The sequence below is a fragment of the Montipora foliosa genome, chromosome 9 (assembly GCF_036669935.1).
Source record: "Montipora foliosa isolate CH-2021 chromosome 9, ASM3666993v2, whole genome shotgun sequence".
Taxonomy (NCBI): Eukaryota; Metazoa; Cnidaria; class Anthozoa; order Scleractinia; family Acroporidae; genus Montipora; species Montipora foliosa.
In genome coordinates this window covers 42,353,716-42,361,442 of record NC_090877.1, presented here as the reverse complement: position 1 = coordinate 42,361,442, position 7,727 = coordinate 42,353,716, and the positions used below count along the sequence as shown (strand labels likewise).

The 7,727-nt window shown below is 39.1% G+C and overlaps 1 long non-coding RNA gene across 1 annotated transcript in view; it reads right to left on the bottom strand.

The window, feature by feature from the left end:
* The window catches only part of LOC137969512 (uncharacterized), a 20,014-nt gene extending 12,614 nt beyond the window's left edge, over nt 1-7,400 (bottom strand). Inside the window, exons 1-2 of the long non-coding RNA XR_011116681.1 lie at nt 7,344-7,400; nt 3,331-3,490 (exon numbers count right to left, since the gene is read on the bottom strand). This is a non-coding gene — a long non-coding RNA (uncharacterized lncRNA). The remainder of the gene's footprint in view (nt 1-3,330; nt 3,491-7,343) is intronic.
* Nucleotides 7,401-7,727: the final 327 nt, after the last annotated feature.

The following is a 7,727-nucleotide window of genomic DNA, read 5'->3' as shown; positions in this document are numbered from 1 at the left end:
CATTTTTTCACGAAACACTTTCTCAGACGGTACAAAAAAGGAGCTACAACAAATTTTAACAAAAGCAGTAAAAAAGAAGTAACTATCTTTTAACACTAGGAAAAGGGTAAAACTTTAGAGTTCGAATAATCGTCTGATTATTCTAATTAACAGTGCGAGATGACTTTCTCTTTGCCTTTGCATTATGGGACTAAACAATATTTTTGCTCCTGTAAGCTCCCGGTACTTTTAGAGCTGCAATAATTAAAAGTGTACAAAAGTATGTTTGGAATGTTGAAAAATGGCTTCCTTGGCAACTTCAAGGAAATGGTTAGAGTGTAGTTGCTGAAAGTGCGTGGCTCTAAAACGAGGTCTATGGTTTCATTATAACAACGTGACAGAAACAAACAACAGCCATGGTTTCCGCCTGTGATTAATGCAGAAAATTTCTATATATCCATCTAACATTGGATAAAAATGAGTCCTGACAATAAGTTGGTTTTTTTAGCTGCTGCGAGTAAGAACATATATCCAGCGTTAAATATGTCTTGCGAGAGATTCTACTCCACTCTTCGGATTGCGGGGCGATAAGGTGATGGGCGGGAAACGCTGAGTCAATGAGATTAGAATAAACACGCTGATATAATCGTAACAAAAGGGAAGTGAAATATAAGATTTTCTTTTTTATTTGTGTTCGCAAATCTGAGAATTAGGTAAATCTCTGACGGAAAAAGCCTACAAGGAAGATTCGGCTCTTTCATTGTAAAATTTCAGCAAATACCACTGAAAATCGATTGTAACTTTATTGGGCTAATACAAATGTTAAATGGACTTGGAAAACGAAAACTTGAAACTAGTTTCCTGTTTTAAGGCATAGATGTGCTGCGAGATGAATAGTAACGGCGATTCTTATTCGAGCTACCCGGAAGCTACAGTCAACCGCAGCATTACTAAGGTTACTTAATCTTCGCGCTGTATTTAAGCCGTACTTTGGTGGAACTTATCTCATAAACCAGCAGTGGCCTGCGAAGAAGACAAGAGTGCACCAACAGCTAAGCACAGCCAAAAGAAGAAGATACTGAAAGCAAGAAAATCGAACTTTGTACAACCAGCTGTAATCGTTGTAGTCACAGAAAAAGTACGCCCAATATTCGAATTCTTCTAAGATATTCAAGCAAATTTCCTTGAAAACGAAAGAAGCTTGGTTGCCTCTTACTGGATTTGAGCTTGTCATGGAGATACAGGTAAGCAACGGAGAAAAAACTCATTTCCTTAAGTTAAAACAAATTTCAACAGCAACGTAGGTATAAATGGAAGCTTGTAGTAGTTTCATCCTTTGTCGGGTTTAAGTGTCATCTTCAAAGGACCAAAGCAGGGAAGAACGTGGGGTGACATTTATTAAGTTTACCAGGAGTTTTTCATATGACTGGATATAACACATCACTTGCAGTAAAGAAGGAAAGTATAGATTGGATAGGAGAACCCAGCCTCCCCTCAAAGATGATTATACAACAGTTTCGTTTATTTTCAAAAGACCATACTCCTCTGTGCTTTACGTTTATTTCTACTTCCTTTTAGGGCAAGCGTTATGTAATAAGTTGATCAGAAAATGGCAATTAACACTAGCATATCGTCATACATTTCAGTGTGACATCCGTCAAACCAGATTACTCACTGAATATAATTAACGCCAATTGGGATTAAAATAACGTTTGACCCCTCGAGGCCGCGTACGCAGGGAACAGATAGATGAAATATTCATACATGAAAGCCGGACTCAAAGGTCTTCCGCTACCCTTTTCAACCAACGCCGTTCACAAATGGTATACGTTCATCTCACAGACTTCCGAGAGTAAAGTTTCCCTTTCGCGTGCCGCAAGGGAGGACGGATCCCCCACACATGGGCCTCTTCCAATGTAATTTTAGCTACGCAGCTATTTTTAGAGAGGCACCTGATTAGCCATTGGAATGACCGAATTGAAACTTTAAATATGCGCGACATTGGGGTATGGGAATCTGTTCTCTTAACTCATCCACTCTTGCGTGCCGCCAATCCGTGCGGCCAATCGTACAGAGTATTTTCAGCCCCACCCCCATGGGACTGTTTGACCCAGGAACTTTTGCTCTTTATGTGTCCTTCAGTTCCCTGTTCGTCCACCCTTTTGCTTCCCTATGCCTTTCTTCATCCCCTCCCTCCCTCCCCCACCTTCTCCTCTTGCTTCCGTTTCCCTGATTCCCTGCCGGGTGATTACTGTGGAGGATGACAGAAGGCAAGCGTGCGATCCTCTCGCTTTATGGCTTTCCACAAATTGTTCTCGGCGCCTGCAAAAGTTATCCCTTGACCTCTGCCTCCCTCACGGACCATCAATTTAAAAGTGAAATAACTACTGAAGAGTCTTGCTGGCCCCCCTCAACCCCCCCCCCCCCCCTCACCCTCCCACGTTCCGTCGCAAATGTAAGGATTAGTATGGAATACTGAACGGCAAAAGACTCAAGGAGATAATCGTACGACAAAGTTATCAATTAAATAGGCTCACCTTACAGCCATGGTGTCATCCTGCCTTCCAGTGTTGTTTTCAAATTAAAAGATCTTTTGCTTTCCTAGTTGGAAAAGCACAATCATTTCTCGGGAGCCGACGCAATGTTTCGTTTCGCAAACAGTGGTTGCCATTTGGACTACACTTAAAACAATTTTCACTGTTAAGTTAATCGTTGCTAATGAGGAAAAAAAAAATTTAATCTAGGACTAGATTATCAGCGTATGTCACTTAGAACATGGCATGTTTGAAAAATATAAAAATATAAAAAACCTTAAAAAAATTAGAAAAACAACTTTAGAAAAAGTTAAAAGAACGATGTAAAACTCGGTTCAGCGGCTGACGAGCAAACGCAGTTGACCAACCCGCACTTCACTATACTACCGAGACAACCACTGCAAACATAGCAATTTTAGAGTTTAAAATAAAGCTAACCCCAACAATTTACCGAAAGCTAACCGAATAAAAAGGTTTGGTTACTATGAATGGCATCGACCGTTTACGAAACGGAAATTAGCGGAGCCGACTGAACAGAGCCAGTAATATTCGATTTTCACTGAAGGATAACAATTCAAAATTTGACTGAGGACTCTGGTGTGTATTAGTTGCTGTACAGGTAAACATTTTGGCCGTATAGAGTTTGTATCTTAGTCCGAATAGTGTTAAATAAGGAAACTAACGACACAGGAAAGCAGTAATACAACAAGACAATAAGGTGTTCCCTTAAATCTATTGCTGTGATTCGCATACAAATCCTTCTATTGTATTTACGGTCATCAGTGTTTGTGTTACCGTTACATTTAGCTTGGGTTACCTGTGTTTTCACATGACAGGTTTATACCCTTTCGTGTCTTTGCGCAGCTAACAGCCATTGTTGTCTTGTTATCTTTAGGAACTAGCCATTGTTTTCATTGCCCTGAACTTGAGCTTATCAGCTGTGTTCGGAAGGCCTCGTTTTTCGGAGAAAATGTCACCTGAAAATGGCATTTACGGAGAATTGCGTGATAACATCACAGAAGGTAACGCAAGTGGTCTAAAAAAAACCATAACCGCAGTCCAAAGAGATGATTTCAACACAGAATTAAGCGCTCCTCTGTTAAAGCGAATTAAAAGAGATCTCCGCCTCAATCCGTGCTATAAAAAGAATTCATTCAAGAACATCAAGCTGGCCAATGGAAAAAAAACTTTTAGAGTCAAATGCAAAACCAGCACCAACACCGGGTGCTTCAAGAACATTCCAACGTACACAACGACGCTGTGCCAAGAAGTTAAAGTGTTTTTTCCCAGCGTCGGCACAACCGTAGTGCAGGACTGCACCTGTGCATCCTAAAAATATCAAGTTTATCAGAACATGTATAACTTAGCCAGAGGTTTCTCCTATGTTCAGCCATCTTACTTGATGAAGTCCATTGATATCGTCGATCGCGATCAAGGGAATAACTTGGAAAAGTTATTTCCTTGATCGCGATCGACGGGGGACAGGTCACAAGGAAAAGCCCGTTATACTCATGAAGCTTCAAGCAAACGTGAAGGAGAAAAACCTAAGTCCATAGTATTCCAAATTTGTGCGCAACACTAATCGTTATAATCATCATTATCATAATCGAATCGTATTCGTCATCGTCGTCGTCATCGTTAGTGAGCATCATGATCATCGTCATCATCATCATCGCCACATAATGACGTCATCATCATCTTCATCAGCAATGTAATCACTATCAGGAATCACGACCAATAATCATGACGTAATCATCATCATCACCATGATCATCACCGCCGCCATCGTTGTCGTTTTTCAACCTCTATGATATCCTTTCAATTATTTCCCATAACCACCTATTATGTTTTCAATAGTGTTATACGTCAAAGGTTCATTAGCCATTTAACAGTTATTCGGCGAAGGCAAAGTGAATATTGGTGAATACTTACCGATACGTAGTCGAGGTAAATATTCCCCAATATTTACTGAGCCTGAGGCGAATAATTGTTTTAGTGTAATTTTCAGCGGTGAATATCAAGAAAGTGCAAAACAACGGGCTAAAACAAGATAAAAAGGCACGAAAAGTGCTTGAATGGCTTAGCAGCCGCGCCTGCAAAATGTTATATTCACCGGGTAGCGCTGTGAATATAACACTAATTAACAATTAGCCCGCAAGGGCTACGGGTCAATAGCCCATGAGGCGAACGAAGCCGAATGGGCTTTTGACCCGTGGCCCGTGAGGGCGAAGGGTCTAATTGTTTTAGTATCACCCAACTAGTCGGACAGAAAAGGCAATAATAAAGTTAGCAAATGCAAGTTGAAAATATACTTATTTGGGAATAAAACGAAAGAAAGCGCCTCGCCTTTCGCTACTCGAGGACTATTACTAATAGTCCTCTAGTAGCGTAGCCAATCAAAATGCAGCATTTGCATTAGTCCACTAGTTGGGTGATACTTAATTCTTATATTCACCGCTGAAAATTATACTAATATCCAAAAGTAAGAAGCTGGTTTTTGGTTTGTCCCCATTGGCATTAAAGTGTCTATTTTTAAACCAACTTTTGCGGGAAAATAAACCATAGACAAAATGTTGTACCCAATTTAAAGATTCTTTGTGTACTCTATTGCATGACAATGTAGCATTGAATTTTTAAATGATATAAAAATATCTGGAACAAAACGTTTTATTCCCAAAGGGTTTGAATTGGGTACAACATTGAGTTAGCCGATTTGGTCTATTGCTCATTTTCCCTCAAAACTCGCTTTTAAAATAGACACTGATGGGGACTAAGCCAGTTTGGGAAAATCTTACTCCTGTGTGATGGAGTCTTGTATACGTATACCAGCCCTAAGTAAATGCACTGTTACAATATTGGTTTTTCAGAGAGTTTCCACCATAACAAGAACAAATCAAACTGAAATCATTTTTACGAATTGGCTTCAAGATCTGGAACAATATTCCTTCTTATTTTATGTTTTCATCCCTTTTCCTTTCCTTCAAAACATCATTTATTACTCAAGCACTCACACTAAGAAGTTGTAAATTCTCTGTTAAAGTAGTTAGCGTCTCGAATTCGCCACATTTCCGTTTTGTTGTGTGGAGTGTGGTCCTAGAGGGGAAATTTAGGGCGCGTTTCGAAGCAGCAAGTCTAACAAAAATATGTTTAAAATAGCATTTTAGCAGCTATCTGACAATTTTAATGTGAAACTCCGTAAAAACGAAGGATTTCTAACTTATATTCCATGTATTCCTATTCCGGAATACGGTCAATCGAAAGCACCCTTCATATACAATCTTCATTCATGTCAAAAATCCGCGCACCTCATTGGTTAAAATTGGTCACATGATTTCCATTATCTAGTGAAATCCAAGTAACAGAGCCCTTTATAGACCAATTCGGCTAACTCAATTTTGTACCCAATTCAAATCTTTTGGGAATTAAAAGTTTTGTTCCAAGTATTTCCATATATTAATTCAAATGTGAATGCTTTATTGTCATGCAAATTCAACACACAAAGAATGTTAACCCCGAAAGACTTGAATTGGGTACAACATCGAATTGGTCTGTTGAGCAATAACGCATAAAAACGTTGCAGTGTTCAATATGGCTTCGACTTTATGGCAATTTTCTCTGTTCTGTATGTCCTTGTCTGATTTAAGAGGGCAATGTGGCTTAGTCATTTTTGTTTTTTGTTTTTTAATAAATTTTGAATGAAAATGCGATTTTAAATTAATGTTTTCTCTTTTCAAACCTTAGAATGGTTGCAGTTCAGATATAATTTCTTTTTCTTTATGCCCTTTTTTTCTGCTAAAACAATTCAAATAGGCTGCGAAGCCATTTTGAGACTCATGATTGCACGCGTCGAACTAAGATAGAATATTAAAAGAGTTAGAGACTGTCTTTAGAACATTAAAAGGGTTAGCTTCGTGCAGTATTGAAAATTTCTTGTTCATTGTACGTTAAGGGGTGCGTGAATTTGTAAACAAAACAAGAACTAAACATTCTCTAACCCATAATTAGTTTCCTCCAAATACCATCGTGCCCACTGAGGTGCGGGAATGCAGAAAACCACCTTGCATCTCATTCGAACCTCGTTAAAAAGCAAAAGACCATATTGTTTTGTCATTTCTCGTTCGCTTGAAAACTGAATTATTTTTCCGCAATCCAATTTAAGGCTATATTACAAGAACATCTTCTACTTCTTCTACACATAATTGACAAATTTAGAATAAGCTTTATATAAGTTTTCTTATCAGTTGGAGTTGCATTGAATGTAGTTGTCCATAACAAGTCTAATGTATACTCAAGCGTATCTAATTTTTCCTGGCTGCCTCAATACGCAATGGTTTGTGGGCAGGCGGAGGCAAATTTTAATCGATACTTTTTTAAAAAGCAAAAATGGAACGGATTAAATGAAATGAAAGAACAAAAGAAAGAAAAGCACAACATGACCAGCACCATCATTTTGTTTCCGAAACTTAATTCGTTCCTACAAGCCTAATTATTCTGCTCTTAACTCACGATGATCGTTACTCGCCTCTAAGTTAACTTTCAACAACGTTTTAATAGTTATCGCAAGATTTTCAGCTCTCTAGCGCCTTATAGCTATAAATATGGAGGGCGATGGCAGTGTAGGAGCGCACAGATCCGTGGCATTTATGTTACTGGAAAATCGATGGAAAACAACTGGAGCTCTGAAAGATCACATTCAGTAAATAAGAATTGTAAATAAATATACCATATATTTTTATGTTTTGGTGTGTAGTACCTTTGGGCTGTATTTTGACGAGCCCGCAAGGGCGAGTCAAAATACAAACAGCTTGTTACTTGAAAACTAGCGCTTACCTTCAAAACAGCTGAAGCAGCTTTGTTCATGCCCTTTCCAAGATGGCCGCATTTTCAAAGAACATACGATTAGGTCCCATTCTTCCCCACCCTGGAGCACAGCATATTAATTAACGCTCTCGAGAGTGGGGAAGGCACTGGGAAATCAAATGCCTGTCGTATGCCTGGGGTCACACTCTCCACCCTCGTGACTAAAGTATTGTGGACTTTGAAATTGTTTCATCCCGTGAATAAGGGATATCACGAGTTTAATCTGCGAATCAAGAAAGCAACAAGTGTGACAACAAACTCGATTCAGTGGAACCCTAGTGACACAGTGATTGAGTGATCGCGTGATGGTCTACACTTCGTCGTTGAATGCCAAGTGATAGAAAAGTCTCTCAT